The 17,798-nt window shown below is 33.5% G+C and overlaps 1 long non-coding RNA gene across 1 annotated transcript in view; it reads left to right on the top strand.

The window, feature by feature from the left end:
* LOC137643603 (uncharacterized) overlaps positions 1 to 17,798 on the top strand; it is a 343,211-nt gene that overhangs the window by 196,993 nt on the left and 128,420 nt on the right. Inside the window, exon 4 of the long non-coding RNA XR_011045021.1 lies at positions 14,815 to 14,847. This is a non-coding gene — a long non-coding RNA (uncharacterized lncRNA). The remainder of the gene's footprint in view (positions 1 to 14,814; positions 14,848 to 17,798) is intronic.

Here is a 17,798-nt window from a genome sequence, read left to right as displayed (position 1 = left end):
ATACGTATCTTTTACCTTACATGGAAGGAAACGAAATCATGTTCAGAATATACTTCATGACACAAATAAATGATTAATAAGTGTTCTCACTAGAACTTTTCCAATTTAGGAATGATTCCTGCTTTGAAAGATAAAAGTTAATTCATTTATTTTACCCTGGTAAAGCCTTCAAACAGTTTATCGTCATATCCAACAAAGTGCTAGAAGGTTGAGAAGTTAAAAAAGTTAACTATAGCATCTGTTCTCTACAGGTTTCTAGTTCACAATATGCTGTGCCCATGCCAATTTAAAACTAAATAGGTGGTCACAGATTCCTTACTACAGAAATATGAAAGGACGTAATTTAAACAGGTTTCACGATTCCTTTCTACTGTACGTTTCTGGCATTAATGTGTTATACCCAGTACTTAAAGCAGTTATAGATAACGTTTATCTTTAATCCCTTCAAAACTGTACACGATTGTGTTGTTTACCTCCTGTTTCATTCATTGCCTTACTCCTCCATCTCTAGGTTTGACATTATCTCATATTTCCCAATTTTTATCTGGTTGCTTTTTCATTCGATTTGCCCGTATTTGATGGTGTAATTTTTATCTATTTGTAACTTTTCCCCTCCTCATAACATTTTATGAGGGGATATTCAGTAAAGTATTTTATTGCATTGGCAACGAAGTCAGGAAGAACTTATATGCTCCCTATTGTATGTCTGTTTTTGCGGGATTTAGCAGAGATCCCTAGAATATTTGATTATAATTTATTGAAACACTATATATATTCTTGAATTGATAAACTTACATTAGAAAATAGTCCACTAACTCTCAAATTTTGCTCCCAGATCGAATCTTGTGAAAGTCTCCTAATGAATTACCTTATATTCGTTTAACTTAATATTTCTTTTTTATCCTGATAACGCCAAAACTCAAATGCGTAAAAAACAGATATTTTATGCTGTTTTATTCTTCCTTACCTGGCTACAAAATTGAGTGACCTCGATATAGATGGGTTTCTATTTTTGATTGTCCTTGTAATGTCTTCGAATTGATACTGATTGTATTCCTATTATTTTATGTGCAATCATAAGCAAGTAGGTATTTTTCTTCGTAATTATAAGGGATTTGCGGTTGACTACTGGCTGTTTAACAGAGGAAAAATTATTTTAGAAATATCTTCCGTAAAACCACTGTTCACTTCACCTCCCAAACAGTAGAATAGAACCATGCACCTTCCTAGGCCTATCCAACCTGATGTGCCATATTGGAATTATAAGATGTGTTTGATTTCTCTGTAGAAGGAGAGGTCTTGTGGGTTGTCTATTTAGAATACAAGGAGTAATTTTGTGCCTTCAGGAGAATATACCTTAGAATAAAGCTCATCGTCTGGTATATACAATAATTGATTTAGTGAAAGATATATTGGCAAAGGCAGTGCTTGTTTGACAATGAATTTCTTAGACAAACAAACTTGAATGTTGGTCAGAGAGATGTAAATGAAATACACCTAAATAATAATGTATAATTTGCAACCAAAACCAGAAATATAATTTATCATGAAATACATTGCTTAATGGACCTAATCGGGTAGTTAAATCAGTAGAACTTCAAAAGTTCAAACTTGCAGCAAATGTTTTTATACTGAAGAGGCTTACATAAGTCCTTTTATAGTTTATATATCAAGTATCTGTTTTTAAAAAAATTCATTTTAATTTTTCATTACTTCTTATATCGTTTCTTTATTTCCTTATTTCCTTTCCTCAATGGGCTGTTTTTCCCTGTTGGAGCCCTTGGGCTTATAGCATCTTGCTTTTCCAACTAGGGTTGTAGCTTAGTATTGATAATAATATTGAAAATCGAACTTTTGAGTCTGTTTTTCAAGAGTATATACATAATCTACATTATGCTATTCATTTTAAGGGAGATTAAATCTCTGGAATTAGAATCTTATACTTTAATTGCATAGAAAGTTACACGTAAATCCAGTAAGGTAATAAGAGAAATGTTTATATACAATAAGATTCAGCAATGGGCATTGTCTTTTGTCATCTGAATGTAGTCTGGTAACATACTGTAGTGTAGTTGATATGTAAATTATATATTCATTGGAAATTGAATTGTGTTCTCTGTGTTAAGCTTTTTTTTTCTTTTTTTTGGGGGGGGGGGAATTTCATATTGACAGGAGATATTCCTGTATGAGAATATTAGGCTTTTCAAGCCTCCCCCACCGCACCCTTTTATGGTGTGTTATTTGACATATTTTATCCCTGGAATTATTCAAGCACGGGTTATACTTTATTAAAACCAGTAGAATTAACCAATGGTAGCTATAATTAACACTAAAGAAGCTGGCTTAAATTTGTTTTTCTTGATTGTCAGTTTCGCATTGTTTTGTGTGTGTGTGTGTGTGTGTGTGTGTGTGTGTGTGTGTGAAAAAGAGAGAAGGGGTGGTATTATGAGTGGTCGGGTTTATTGTATTGATTTAGATTAGGAGGTTTATGCCACATTACTTTATGCATTTAATTTATGCATATAAGTATCACTTATTTATTTTCATTTGATATTCGTCCAGTGAGGCATATCTATTGTACCAGATTTAGATTTAGGAACTTCATCTCTCATATAATTATCCTTTAACTTGACTGAACGAAAGTCTTGTGCACCCATTTTATCGGAGTTCCGAATTCCTGCTTCATACCATTCCAATCTGGCCAAAGCTTTAGTGGGTAATTGAGTTGTTGGCCCTGTAATTTGATTTGCACGCAGGAAAATAAATTGAGTGAGGAACACATAAGATTGTTCCCCGAGCAAATAAAGGGTGATATCAACCTATTTATTGTTATCAATTGTTACCGTCTTAACATCGTGCTAGGTGTGTGGATGTTATTGTTCATCCCTCTTTAATTAAGCACACCTGCCGCCCCAAGCTCTTTTACTGTCCCGTAGTCTGCATATTTTACTGACAGCATTGGTGGATTGTGCCTGGGGTTCTAGGATGGTCTCTGGACACGGACTTTGCTTTTGAATGTTGGGTTTCAATTGACTCCAACTATTGGGGTTGCTATTAGACCAGGAAAAAAGGACTATTAAGAAGTTCGTATAAGGAGACACGCTCTGGTATCAGGTTTTGATTGAGATGAAGTTACTTTTGAAACAAAGTTTAATTGCATAGCATAGTTCTCGACGTTGCTGAGTTTTGCATGTCTATTTTAATTGATGTATATTGAAATAGTATTTATAATATTAGCTTCTCTCTCTCTCTCTCTCTCTCTCTCTCTCTCTCTCTCTCTCTCTCTCTCTCTCTCTCTCTCTCTCTCTCTCTCTCTCTCACACAAAAATGTAGTGGTTATTATGTGAAAGATGAATTTTAATGTTCATAATGTATACCAGTTCAATTATTCCCAATATACTCTATAAAGTAATAGTCGTTTTTGTAGACTTCGCCATTTTAATACTCGTGAGATTCACCTTTTTTGCAAAATATTTTTATTTTATATAAGTTTCATCATAACATTTATTTATTTCTTGACTCATTTCTGCTGTGTTAAATAATAATAATGATAATAATAATAATAAAAAATCCCCAGCCTTCAAAAAAAGAAAGAAAAAAGAAAAAAAAAAAACGTTCTCACGGATGTTTCATTTCTGTGACTGTCTCAGGAGTACAGTATGGCATTGTAATTAAACCATTGAGCAGATCTTTGCATTGACGATGTCTTTTCAACTACATACAAAATATTTAGAATTCTAGGTGTGATTTTTTATTCCAAAATTTGTTTTTTTAGATATACATTCGGTCTGTTTCTTCAATTGCACAGAAATAGGCTTATTATTTAAGTTATAAGATTTTCTGTGATGAGTTATTTATTTCATTCATTCTATCTTGTTTCGAGTATTGTTCTCCTTTCTGGTCTTCAGCAGCTGATTCTCATCTTTAATTGTTGTGTAGAAACTTACGGTATATTAAATTTCAAATAACCGGTCTGGATATTAATATCTGGCAATATATATATATATATATATATATATATATATATATATATATATATATATATATATATATATATATATACATATATATATATATATATATATATATATATATATATATATATATATATATATATATATATATATATATATATATATATATATATATATATATATATATATATATATATATATATATATATATATATATATATATATATATATATATATATATATATATATATATCAATCATCAGCCGTTCCTAGTTCACTGCAGGACAAGTCTCAGACATGCCATTCCACTCATATTTGTTTATGGTCGTTCTATGCCAGTGTATACCCGAAAATTTTCTTCGATCGCCAATCCCTCGTCTTCTCTTACTTCCCCCGCTTCTTTTGCAACCTCTAGGGACCCATTCTGTTATTCTTAACCCTTTGGCTTTTGCCCTTAAAAGTTGGGGTGAGGTACGGTGCATATAGTCGCCGTAACCGGAAAATGACCTACGCGAACATTTATTTATTTATTTATTTTTCTATATATATAATAGGTACGTCCAAACTATAACAAATTAAGGCTCCTGGTTTGTTGCATTACATTGGCAAAATATTGAACCTTGTACTAATGTAAAATAGAATATAACGGGAATGCTAAGAAATAATAAGAAAGGCGTGTTGAATGTGACATTTTTGAAAAGACATAAATATATGTTTAGAAATTCATGAAAAATACAATAATTATGTTTGAGGATTTGTTCTGATATGCAAATTGTGTAGAATTGTCGATATTTTATCGTGGATCCAACCTCTTTCTAATAAAGGTATTAGTAAGTGAGGGGTAAGTGAATAAATAATAGATTTTTATTTTCGGAACGAAAAAGTCTGATTTTCCGACATACATATACTGACGTTTTTCATTGTTATGACGTAACAAATAAAGGTAAGGAAAAATAATTGTAAAGCGGGTTAAACTTCCAATAAAATGAGTAAATAAAAAACTATATGTATCGTTTGAAAGATATTGAGCAATTTACCGTCAGAAAATTGAATAAGTTTTACAATTTTGTTGTAGGTGTTTTTACGAAAACATTTTACTTTGATATGATTTCATATACCATATAAAAGTGAAAAGAAAGTGGTTTCGAATAATGTGTGAGTCGTGTATAGAGCAGTAATTCACATACTCACAAACCCGCTAAGACAGTTTCTACAAGAGCGTGTTAAAAACACTTCACTCTGGAAATGAGTATAGGCCTGTGGCTGTTATTACTACTTTTCTTTAGTCTACACAAGTCATGTCCTTCAACTATCGGCCCACTCGTTGTGTGAGTTTCGTTTTTCTTGAGTGACGAGCGTATTTACGTCGAATTTCCCCATGAAATAAGTTACGTACAACGTGGCAATTCGCGTCATCAGGTCACTTAAGGCAATAAATATTTTCACGCGCATTGCGTCATCGTATCACCTATTATCTGTCATTCTCATTATATATCCCACCCATGTCCATTTCTTTTTCTCGCATGTTGTTAGACTATCCTCTACTTTAGTTTGCTCTCGTATCCATGTTGCTCTTGTTCTGTCTCTCGGTATTGTTCCCATCATTATTGTTTTCATAGCTCTTTGAGCTGCAAATAGCTTATTTTCTAAGACTTCGGTAATTGTCCATGTTTCTGATTTAATACTGGTAGGACCATATGTTTCAATACTTTTCTTTTTAGAGAAAGTGACTTAATACATTTCATAATCTAATTTTGTTTACCAAAAGCTCTTCATCTCATGCGTATCCTTCTTTTAATTTCGGTCTCATGTCTGGGTAGAACATTTACTGTGTGTCTTAAGTACGTACAGTATAATGATTAACAATCTATAGAAATTTGTTCATAACCGTTATTTGATGTCTGCATTTTAATTGTGCGAGGGGTAGAAATGGTCACTCCAACTTTCATTTATAGAATTAATGCTTTTAAAATCCGAAATAATTCTTGGAATGGTAAAAAGTTCAATAAAGGTGAAATGATAGATTTGCATATTAGAAGGCAATTCTGGTACCTAGTCGTAAGAGGGGGTAGAAAGACCGAGTTTTCGCTTACGACCTTTTAGCAACGAAAGGCTTTGATTCCAGGAAGCTCACTATAGTCTATTTTTTTTAGCGGTGCATATTTGCACCGACTCACAGGGGTGCCCTTTTAGCTCGGAAAGGTTCCTGATACCTGATTGGTCGAAAGTATTTTTGTCCGAACACCTTCATAGTTCTCAAATAATTGCCAAGTAATGTGAATCGAAACTTATTTATTAACCTATATTTCTCGATAAGATATATGTTTTGTCAATAAACAATGGGAAAGAATAAATATATTATAAAGTATCGTCATGGTAAGTCTAAATTTGATAACACAATCCGCCGAAGTCAACGACAGCAGCTTATTTTCGGATGCACGCTTTATAATTTTGTAATTTTTCACATATTTTAACACAAAGTGAGCTAAATTACACTCAGCTTAAGTTAAAAATGTTATTATAAAATTTCTTTAAATACCAGAATTTACCAAAAACAGGGAATTGATAAAACACGATATTTGTGAAAACTTATGGGGAGGTAAAAGAACAGCCTGTAGCGGCCTGGCGGGAAAACAATCCCTTCTGACTGTCATACCTTGTGTAAGACCCGGGCTCTTCTGACTGTCATAGACGCATTTTTTTCTTTTTTGTAATATAAATTAGTTCGGCCTATTCCTTTCAGTTTAAATAGTCTTGCATTGTCTCTCACCTTATATCTATCTATTTTCTCCGATATCCCTTCTTTCATATATGGGATATCCGCACTACGATACCTTATTTCTCATCCTCTGTGGAAAGTGTTGGCTTGAAGGGAAGCGCGTGCTAGTCTCATTACAATAGTGTAGAGGCGGGAATAAAAAAAAAAAATATGCTTAATTAATTTCATTTGATGTAATGTGAGCTACTGAACAGGTTTACAGAATAGGCTATACTTGATACACAGCATAAAATTTATGTTGTTATTATCATTTACATACTTAGTGACGTAAGGTACAAAACATAAGGAATCGTAGTGCGGTTATCCCATATATGAAAGAAGGGATATCGGGGAAAATAGATAGATATTAGGTGAAGAACAGGAATGTGGGAAAATACTAAGCAAAATATTACGAAGAGAGACAATTCAAGACTATTTAAACTGAAAGGAATAGGCCGAACTAATTTATATTACAAAAAAGAAAAAAATGCGTCTATGACAGTCAGAAGAGCCCGGGTCTTACACAAGGTAAGGCAATCTATACAGACAGACAGACAGGATTGTTTTCCCCCCGCTACAGGCTGTTCTTTTACCTCCCCATAAGTTTTCATAAATGTCGAGTTTTATTAATTCCATGTTTTTGGTAAATTCTGGTATTCAAAGGAAGTTTATAATTACATATTTAACTTATGCTGTGTGTTTTTTTATCCCAATTTGTGTTAAAATATATGAAAAATTACAAAATTTCAAAGCGTGCATCCGAAAATAAGCTGCTGTCGTTAACTTCGGCGGATTGTGTTATCAAATTTAGACTTACCATGACGATACTTTATAATATATTTATTCTTTCCCATTGTTTATTGACAAAACATATATCTGATGGAGAAATATAGGTTAATAAATAAGTTTCGATTCACATTACTTGGTAATTATTTGAGAACTATGAAGGTGTTCGGACAAAAATACTTTCGACCAATCAGGTATCAGGAACCTTTCCGAGTTAAAAGGGCACCCCTGTGAATCGGTGCAAATATGCACCGCTAAAAAAAATGGACTATAGTTTGTTCATGATAGCGATGTAAGGGAGATCGAGTCTCTGATGACAATCTTTTCGATACGTGTATGTAGCGACTATTGATGTGAGCTTTACTGCACAAGAGATTGCTCCAAAGCTCGGTGTATGCAATAAATGTAGCACTGATTTATGTTATTTTCTCGAGAATCACTCCTTTTTACAAGTAATGTATTAATGCTGATAGCTATCTTTCTATCTATCTGTATGTATATTTAGGAATTACAGGTGAAGATAATGTATCGTGTGCCGCAGAGTCCATAAAACATTAAAAGGCCATAATTTATTTTTGAAGAAAAGTTTCGAACATTCATCCTTAATCTGTAAAAATTATAAATGTAAGATTATTAAGATTTACACAATAATTTTCAAAACAAAGTAAAAGAACATTAAAAATGGGTTAAACATTATTGAATTTAAAAAAGAATATGGTAATAAAAAAAACACAAGAGATCCAGTACTCAACAAGCCATCCAAAGAAGGAGAAAACCGAATGGCAAAAAAATTACATCCATCTAAGACTGCAGATATGCTAGGTAAAGAGAATCGGAGGTGTTAGAATTCAAAGACAGAACAAACCGTTTTATGTATAATGACTCAAGTGTAGTTAGAAAATCACTGTGGCTTGTTCCACCAATATTTTTTTTTTTTCTATTTCCCTCGATTTTACATATGGAGGCATGATTCCTTATTTTAGAGAATTCCGGATTACCCAGTCTCTTACCAGTTCTAAAACTGTATCCCATGTGGCTGCAATATCTCGTCTGCAACAACCTACGGCAAGAGCCAACATAGATACCGGGACATCTCGGGCACTTGAATTTATAAATAACGTTGGATCTCATGAAGGTCTGCAGTTAGTTCTTGTAGCCAAAAAAATGCACCAATCTTGATTGGATTGATTGGGAATATTTGTATAAGTTTGGTGGAAAACTTGTTATCTGATATGTAATGAATTGTAACAAATACCATTTTATTTTTTACATTATAAGATGGTATCGGAATAGAGAAATATCGTGAGAGGAGCTTGTCAATGATTTTGTAAACCATGCTTTCAGGGTAAGATTTTTGTTAGAGAAAAAGTTTATTAAAAACCGAATTTCGTTATGAAAGAGAGACCAACTCGAGGAATAACTTAGAGCCCTATAAACCAGTGTATATATGGCGTTTGGTTTAAAATTCATAAAGCATGAACGATAAACATTGTTGGCAAGTGCAGTGTATGATTTTTTTTTTCCGATTCACAGATGTAAATTCGCCATTGTCTCTGCTTATATTGATATCTCAAAAAGGTATAGAGTTGTTGCTTTCCTTTTCCATAGTGAATTTTATATTTTGGTGTTGATTATCAATATGGTTTAAAGACATTTCGCTATGCCATGGTTGTTTGAATAATACAATGAGTCATCAGCATAACGTCTATAATACACCGCCTTACATGTGTATGGACAACTATTTAAAAAAAAATTCTTCTATAGACAAAAACATATTTGCAAACAAAGGTCCCAAGGGGGAATCCAGGGCAACTCCATCGACAGGCGAATAGAGTTGGCCATTTAAAAAAAAAAAAAAAAAAAAAAAAAAACCATTGAGTCTTGCACAGCAAGCTCAAGAAAAGTATTAAAATACTGTCTGTTAAAACCATGAAAGATAATTTGATCGTCATAAAAAATAAAAAATTATCTAAAATAATATTAATGGTTTCATTTAGAGGCACATATGTGACAAGATATCCTATATCAAAGCTCGCCATGTGTAGATCACCATCTTAAAACCTTTTGGTTCTGAAACTCGTATCCATTTTTAAGCGAGAACTGGTTGCACGAGAAATCATTGAGTAATGAGACAGGGTATTTTGATATTGTATAAGAAGGGCTGTTATAGGCTGCCATAATGGGTCTGATAGGAACTCCTTCCTTACATATCTTTAGGAGTCCATATAGAATGCTAACAGAAGAATCTGTCGCAAAAAAGTTTCTGATACGTAGTTTCATTTAAGATACCTTCATTTTTCAGTTTTCTCAAAAATCTGTTAATTTTTTCCGCTTTTGTAAATGTCCAAAAATTTTGGTTCTCCGTGTGACTTGAATTTAGTATGGTCTGCAAGAATGTTATTAACCTTATCAATATAGTCTGATTTATTAAGTAGTACAACACCCTTACCCTTATGTGGTTTACAAATAACCAAGCTATTTCGTTTTCCTAGTTTCCGTAACATATTCAAATCCGCTTTCCTGAAGACCGGTGTCCAAGACACTTTTAACTTAGCATAATTTTTATGCAATAGAAAAGACAACTTATGTTGTAAACCAGTTAGGTCATTGACTAAATTTAAACCCTTGAGTCTTTGATAAAGCATTTCAAAAGGAAAGAAGAAGTCTGCATACTTTGGTCTGTAGGAGGGAAAATTGAAATCCAAGCCAAATGATAAAGTCTTCTCTTTTGGAGAGAATATAGTTAGAAGGATTAGAAATACAGAAGTTTCCATTATTAGAATTAGGAGTAACAACGTCTCAATCTCCCTCCTGAGTAGCTCGTCCCAGGCGTCTTTGTAAAATTCGGTGCTATATATTTTCCATGCTGTAGCCCTTGGGCTTATAGCATCTTGCTTTACTAACTAGGGATGAAGCTTAGCTTGCAATATGTATATATATATATATATATATATATATATATATATATATATATATATATATATATATATATATATATATATATATAATGTGTGTGTATGTTTATGAGTTTGTGCGTGGGTTTACATTGCATATGGAAAGGTATAGTTTTGAAAAGTAATAATTTTATATGTTTCTTGGGAGTGTGAAGTCTTTATCGCTTATGATAATGCCTGGTTGGTAGAGATGTCATTCCATGCTACAGCGAAATTAGTTTTTTGAAGTGACCCTGTATTAATGAGGCTAATTGTATTTGTACGGGTTGGGATGTGGGTTAGAATGGTGTTTTGACAGAGTCAAGGTATGGAGTGAATTGGGTTGATGAACTTGGTGGGACCGACCAGTTCGTCTGGCAGCAGTTGGAAGGAGTGGAGGAGGTCTGTTATTGATCACTGGCTGAGTGCGAAACGCAAGAATGTTCTTCTCTCACTTCCCCCCCCCCCATTCTCTCTCTCTCTCTCTCTCTCTCTCTCTCTCTCTCTCTCTCTCTCTCTCTCTCTCTCTCTCTCTCTCTCTCTCCTATATCATTCCCGTGCTTTGTCTCCTTCATCCCTCCCTTGTAATGGAAAGTCCGACTCCTCTAGTAATGTAGCATAATTACTAAGAATGGAATGTGGCCAGTATGTTGTCAGGCAAACACATAGTCAGATGTAACTCAAAGTACCATTTATGTGTTGCAAGCGTATTTGAGTTAGCCAAAATGAAGAATTATTCACTTGCTTACTTGCGTCACATTTCTCGCATGGTTTTTCTTTTCTTTATTTTTCGAATAAAGTATCAAGGGCATAGTTCATAATGTGAATAAAATCATGTAGGACAAAGATGCTGTTTTCCCTTTATAATTGCCCTTCCTAGATTTTTTGGTTGTGCTGTGACAATATCATTTATTTTTTATTTATTATTTTTTTTACATAGCTGTACACCTCTTAACAAATGTTCCCACAGCTAATTAACTGAAGAGATTTCATTATGTATAGGCAAGATTAATGACGGAATCAGACGGGCCAAGTGCCTTGGCCATGTTATATACTTCTTCAATGATATATAATAATAGAAATTGGGTCCGCTTAGTACCCCCCACCCCCACCCCAGCCCGTAATCAGCAGTCGTTTGTAAATGATAGGAAATAGGGAATAATGAATGAGTATGATCGACAAAAAAATGTGTTTATTTCTAACGATGTGCGTATTGTTGTAGCTCTGCGGGAGAAATTTTGATAACTGGCAATGTTGCTCATTTTATGAGTTTAAAATGCTCACGTTCTAGATCTTTAATTTGCGATAATGCCATCCCGCTGCAGCTGTAGAGATTAACCATTAGTGATTCCTGCCAGTCATTACCCTGTTGTTGCATCGAGGCTTTCACTATAGTAATTTTATCTCATATTTTAATGGCCAACTGGAGATCCTTTTATTCTGCCCCAGTTTGGCGTTTGAAGTTTTGACTAAGCAAACGTAATCTTTATAAATGGTTTTGTTTGTGTCTTGCTGACCGACATATGTACAATTTTCTTCTCTATCTACAGTACAGGAGTCGATCTGGTATGCACAGTTGTGTTCTGTATCCATTAAGAATACAAGGTATCTTATCACCATTTGGCTAAACGAAATTGGGGTAATAATTTGTTAGAAATGTTAAACAAATTGTTAAGAAGCTCTAGCATGAAAACAAAGTGATTTTCTTCATGGCTTTGTGAAAGCAACCCAATATACTAACCAATGTAAGCTGAATCCGGTGTGTTTAGTATATTGGGTATGTTAGCGCGAAGCCATGAAGAAAACCCATTTCTTTTTATGCTAGAGCTTTAACAATTTGTTAATTACCCTCATGGTTTAGTAAGGTAACGGAGGTGTTTGTATGAAATATATGGATATATTTAACAAATTATTACCCCATTTCCATTTAAGCAAATGGTCATACAATACCTTGTGGCTTGGCCTTGAACCAACCTTGTTACTTATGCAGATATGCTACTCTCCGCATCAATCGCACCTACTGAGTGTAGTAGATCTAGGGTTGCTGATTCCCTTAATAGAGATATAGATAAATTCGTGAATAGTACAATGTAGAGGATGATTTGAAACCCAATAAACCATCAAAGTATGGTTGTTTGTAAATCTCCTCACCTGGAACATTTCATTGACGATGTTTCTTGTAACTACTTGCAGCTCGTTTGAAAATATAGATGAGGTTCTTGATTGCAGATTCACTTTTCAGAAACATATTTGGTCTATGTTTACCTAAATAACACAAAAAATACATAATGAGAAAGTCAAGATTTATCAGTCTATCTCAAGTATTTTGTTTAGTATTTTTATTTTGATATTTGTCAAATATTAATATGTTATGCAAAATTAGTCATTCATTTTAGTCATGCCTTTAGTAATTTGCTATTAGCCGTTTTCTTTCAGTAGTTTCTAAGTTGGCGTTCCAAAATTATTTCGCTCACATTCTCTTGTATTTATTTCTATATATTTTAATGATTTAATCTTTAATTAATTTCTGATAGTTGAACGTCATTTTCTCGGATGATTTTAAATGTTGTTATCGTTTATAAAGTTTGTGGTTTTTTGAGAGGAAATTAAAGAGAAGAAGAAGGAGCCGCGTGTGATTTAACCTATAAAAGTTACTGTCTGACCTTTAGTGGTTCATAGTAATGTCCCCATAGTGGGTAATATGTTTTCAATTTTGGTCTAATATGTTATCGTCACCCGCTGACTCTCGTCTTGAATTTTTGAACACAGCTTAAAAGTTATTAGATTCCTTATCCTTGATATTTATTCAAGTTTCTATGTCACCGTAGTTCAATTAGGTGCATACTGCATGCTCTCTTTTATAATTTAGATTTTTTTCCAGTTATACCATCCACCACGTAAGACTAAAAAGCCTAAAATACACGTTCAAAAAAAGCGTCAAAATTTTGCATAAAAATTTTGACGTGTAACTTTGATACAAAATTTTTGATGTATAATTGCCCACACACGTTAAGGCGTTTTTCCCATCAAAATTCAGTATCGTCAAAATCTTCGACATGGATGCATCAGTGGCCATAGCACTAGTGTTGGCATTGGACTCTGATAAACCTCCTGGTAAACGTCTGAAATGGTCAAAAGACTAAAAAGTTTGATAAAAATTTTGACAAGAGCCCACACACGCATCAAAAATTTGACGGCTCGTCAAAAAATATTAAACGGATTTGATCAATCAAAATATTGCTTCAAATCTTTTTTTGACATCAAAACGTCCTACACACACTCAAATTTTGATATCAAAATTTTGATGCAGAATTTTGACGCTTTTTTTTTTTTGAACGTGTATGGGCCCCTTAAGTCTACAGTTGAAACGAACGGACCTTGTCCTTTCTTTCGTTAGGCTCAACACTACTCAGTCATTTAGAGGTGTTATTCTGACTCTGACCAAATTGTTGAATGATCTTCCGAATCAAATATGCGAATCGCTGGAATTTCAGAAGTTCAAAATTGGTGCAAAATCTTTCTAGTTGAGCAGGTTTACATAAATCTCTTTTCATTTTATCATTGCTTTTATTGTTCCTATACTTTATTTTTTTCGTCATTCCTCTTTTATAGCTTTTACTTCTGAACTTCTCTTAATCTATTTGTGCAGTAGGCTCCTTCCCCTTGGGCTTCTAGCATTCCACTTTCCCAACTGGGGTTGGAGCTTGTCATATTATAGTAATATATTTTCTTAATTCCAAGTCTTGTGTTATAGTGGCTTTATGTACAAGTCAAAACCTGAGAAACTACAAGTTCTTTTCCCTGTCCTTACAATTATTACAAGATTTAGATTCCCACGAAATTTATCACCGTATGTTGTTGATAATAATGATGATAATATTTTGTTTTTTAGTTTTCTATTTACTCGTTTAATCAGGGGTCGTACTTGCAAGAAAAATTATGGAACTCGTTACAGTTAAATTACTTAAAGCTGTAAGAGAAACCCGGATTATGTTCATGGTCATAATAATTTTTTTGTAAGTGGTCGCGGTACTTCAGTACCTTCCGGAATATGAATTAATAAAACTAATGGTTGAGGGTCGTGGAACAGAAAGTAAATCCATTTTCTTTCCTTTTTGTTGTGCTCTCCAGCGTAGGAGCTTTTCATGAAGTACTACTTTGGTTCAATTTCTAAAATTATTTTTATCACAATGAACGTTGGACCTTTTAATATTATTATGTGGTGATGATGGCGCTGCCTCTCTGGTCGGCGTTGCCTTTACGTTAAACTCTGATTTGGTGAAATTGAGAGTATAAACGCTTAGAATATTTAGCACACTTGTTTAATGAGAATAAATATTGAAATAAATTTGTTTTATTTCAGATGGCCAGAATGATGACACTCTTCAAATCAAAGGTAAAAGATGTTCATGTTGTATTAAGAATAATTTTACTGATTTCTTACGAATATTCTCCACTTCATGAATGATTATTTGTCAAAAATGTTCCTTCCAGTTTATTTTTGATAACAAATTCCTTCTTGGTTTCTTAGATTTGTCTTTAGTAGTTCAAAGAGGTGTTAGTTCAATCATTTCTAAAGTAAAATGAATATTATTAAAGTCACGGGAGATTGGTAACAAAAGACAAGTAAGTAAATAGGAATAGTCGAAAAGGAAAACCACAATTTAATTATCCAAACATTTATTTTCTGCCATTACATTTTAAGCTTTTCAAGGATTTTATGATTGCACTGAAAGTTTAATTATGATTTGGAAAATTTTATTTAGATAAATTTTTATCCTTTTGCCATGGATATTTTTTGTTTGAAAATTTCCTAGGCACACATTTCATATTCATCAATTATTATTTATCTGTTGTAATAAGACAACAACTTGAAAACTTCTTTGATATTCGATGAAAGCCTCTGCAAACTTGGTTTTATCTTTGAGCAGCAGACTGAAAGACAGACGGTGCTCCCGAGCGTAAAATGTCAAAAAAAAAAAAAAAAAAAAAAAAAAATCGACATTCCATAGGCTTCACAGTACACAATATGTAAATATCCGGAACGATTTTGATTCCTTGATAACTATTATTGCTATTGCTGTAGTTCTTTATACCTGTAAGACTTTATTACTGTTTTCATGGTATAACATCATTGATAACTTACTGTATGATTTATCTCATAAATCACATAATCTCATTTTATAACCTAAGAAAATTTACGTCTGGAAAACAACCAACCCCATTTCCCTAGTGAATTGTTTTGAGAGTTCCCTTTACCGCTATTTCAGAATCCGAATGTATTTACCTCTTTATATTAGTCTGTTAGATGGAACTAAGATCTATTTTGCGTTCGAAATTACCTGATTGTGTACACAAACGATTTAATATATTTCTTCTGAAGGGGACATAGGTTTTTAATATACACAGATTTTCTACTATTGTTTATAATTTTTTTTCAAGTTTGTGCAACGTAAGCCTTTTTATGTATTTTTATTTCTTCGTACATACTCGCTTCTCTTTTGTCCTTTTCGGTAATTAAGACTAAGCTAAGCAAATAAGTAGGCCAATTCGAATTTCTAGTTACCTTCGTTAATTTTCCTAAGAATTGGCATATCTGGCAAGACTACCGCTTAAATATTTAATTTTTAAAGATAGCTGCAGTTAATCAATGGGCATTCGTATATTTGTTTACTGATATCACTTAATTTAAAGTCTATTTATGCTTCATTGTTATTAGAATTCCTTTTAGCCTTACCTAACACGGTTTTCCAGCGTCTCCCTTTTATGGCCCCATTCTTTGCTCTTCCCCCGAGATAGCCTTTCTCCTCTTCCTTCACATATATACAGAAAGGATTTGGCCCCCTTTGCCCTTCCCATCTTTATTGGGATGTCTTCTTAACCCACTAATCGATGCAAAGTCCCTCAGAACTCCTGTCATTTCAGACCTAATTGTCTGTTAAGGAAATTTACATAATTACATCCTCCGAGCTTGCTGTTAGTAATTTATTCCACCTTGTATTATCGGCATTATTATTTATTCGTCATCTGCTACATTTGTTTTATTCATTATGTCCTCTTTTCGTTAAAACTAATTTTATTGTCGTGTTTCGGCTTTCAATCTCTTAAGGTCTTTTGTTTTGCTGAGCTGGCGGTTCATTACCGTCATTTCTTTTATCAAGTTCTTTTATTTATTGTCAATTACTCGTTTGATGGCGATGCTCTGGCGCTGATAATAGGATCACCGTTTTCCAAGGCTTTTTTTCTTGTTAGCTGCAATTAAAAAAAAAAAAAAAAAACTTTCCATTGTCGTCAAAGCTTTCACATAAAGGTTAACGAGCTCTGTGTGTTTGTATGTGTGTGCGTGTGCGTGTGCACGCCTCTTTCTCTCTTGATTAATCAAACTTGATACCTATTCCACTCGTCAAAGGCAGGTTGTTAGAAGGGTTTCGTTGGCGCCTGTCAATACAAAACCCTAGTTGATAAAAAAAACAGTGATCAAAGGGAAAAACTGCTGCTCGTGTGCCCTTGTTGTTGCGTGGGTTGTGTCTGTCACCATTATTATTATTATTATTATTATTATTATTATTATTATGATGATGATGATGATGAGCAGACGAAAATGCCTTCAACTTTCTAAGGAAACAACCCGGGAAACAAACTAAATGTGTGAAAAAGAAAACATGTAGCACACTGGTCGAAATCTACGAAATGGTGTTTAAATAAGTATATGTATTGAGATGAACTTACAAACGAGATTCCTTCATAGAAAAGGCAAACGACCATCCTATTACACGTCTTATAAAAAGGTACAAAATTAACAGTTCTTCCTCAAGATTCTTATATATATATATATATATATATATATATATATATATATATATATATATATATGATTTATTGATTTATTTATTTATTTATTTATAGGTAGTAGGTTGGCCAGACCACCAGCCACCCGTTGTGAAACTACCACTAGAGTTATGGCGTCCTTTGACTGGCCGGACAGTAGCCTATCGTATTGGAGCACACTCGCTGGTTCCGGCTCATTTTTCCTTTGCTTACACTTACACGGAATAGTCTGGCCTATTTTTTCCGCATTCTCCTCTGTCCTCATACACCTGACAACACTGAGATTACCAAACAATTCATAGCTCAGGTGGTTAACTACTGCAGTGTAATTTTTCAGTTGCTACTTTCCTCTTGATAAGGGTAGAAGAGACTTATTATCTGTGGCAAGCGGCTATCCTAGGAGAGGGACACTCAAAAATCAAACCATTGTTACTAGGGTTGGGTAGTGCCATAGCCTCTGTACCATGGTCTTCCAGTGTCTTGGAGTAGAGTTCTCTTGCTTGAGGGTACACTCAAGCA

Source organism: Palaemon carinicauda, chromosome 7 (genome assembly GCF_036898095.1).
Source record: "Palaemon carinicauda isolate YSFRI2023 chromosome 7, ASM3689809v2, whole genome shotgun sequence".
NCBI lineage: Eukaryota > Metazoa > Arthropoda > Malacostraca > Decapoda > Palaemonidae > Palaemon > Palaemon carinicauda.
The sequence above is the reverse complement of the archived record's forward strand: the minus strand, read 5'-3'. Positions and strand labels throughout refer to the sequence as shown.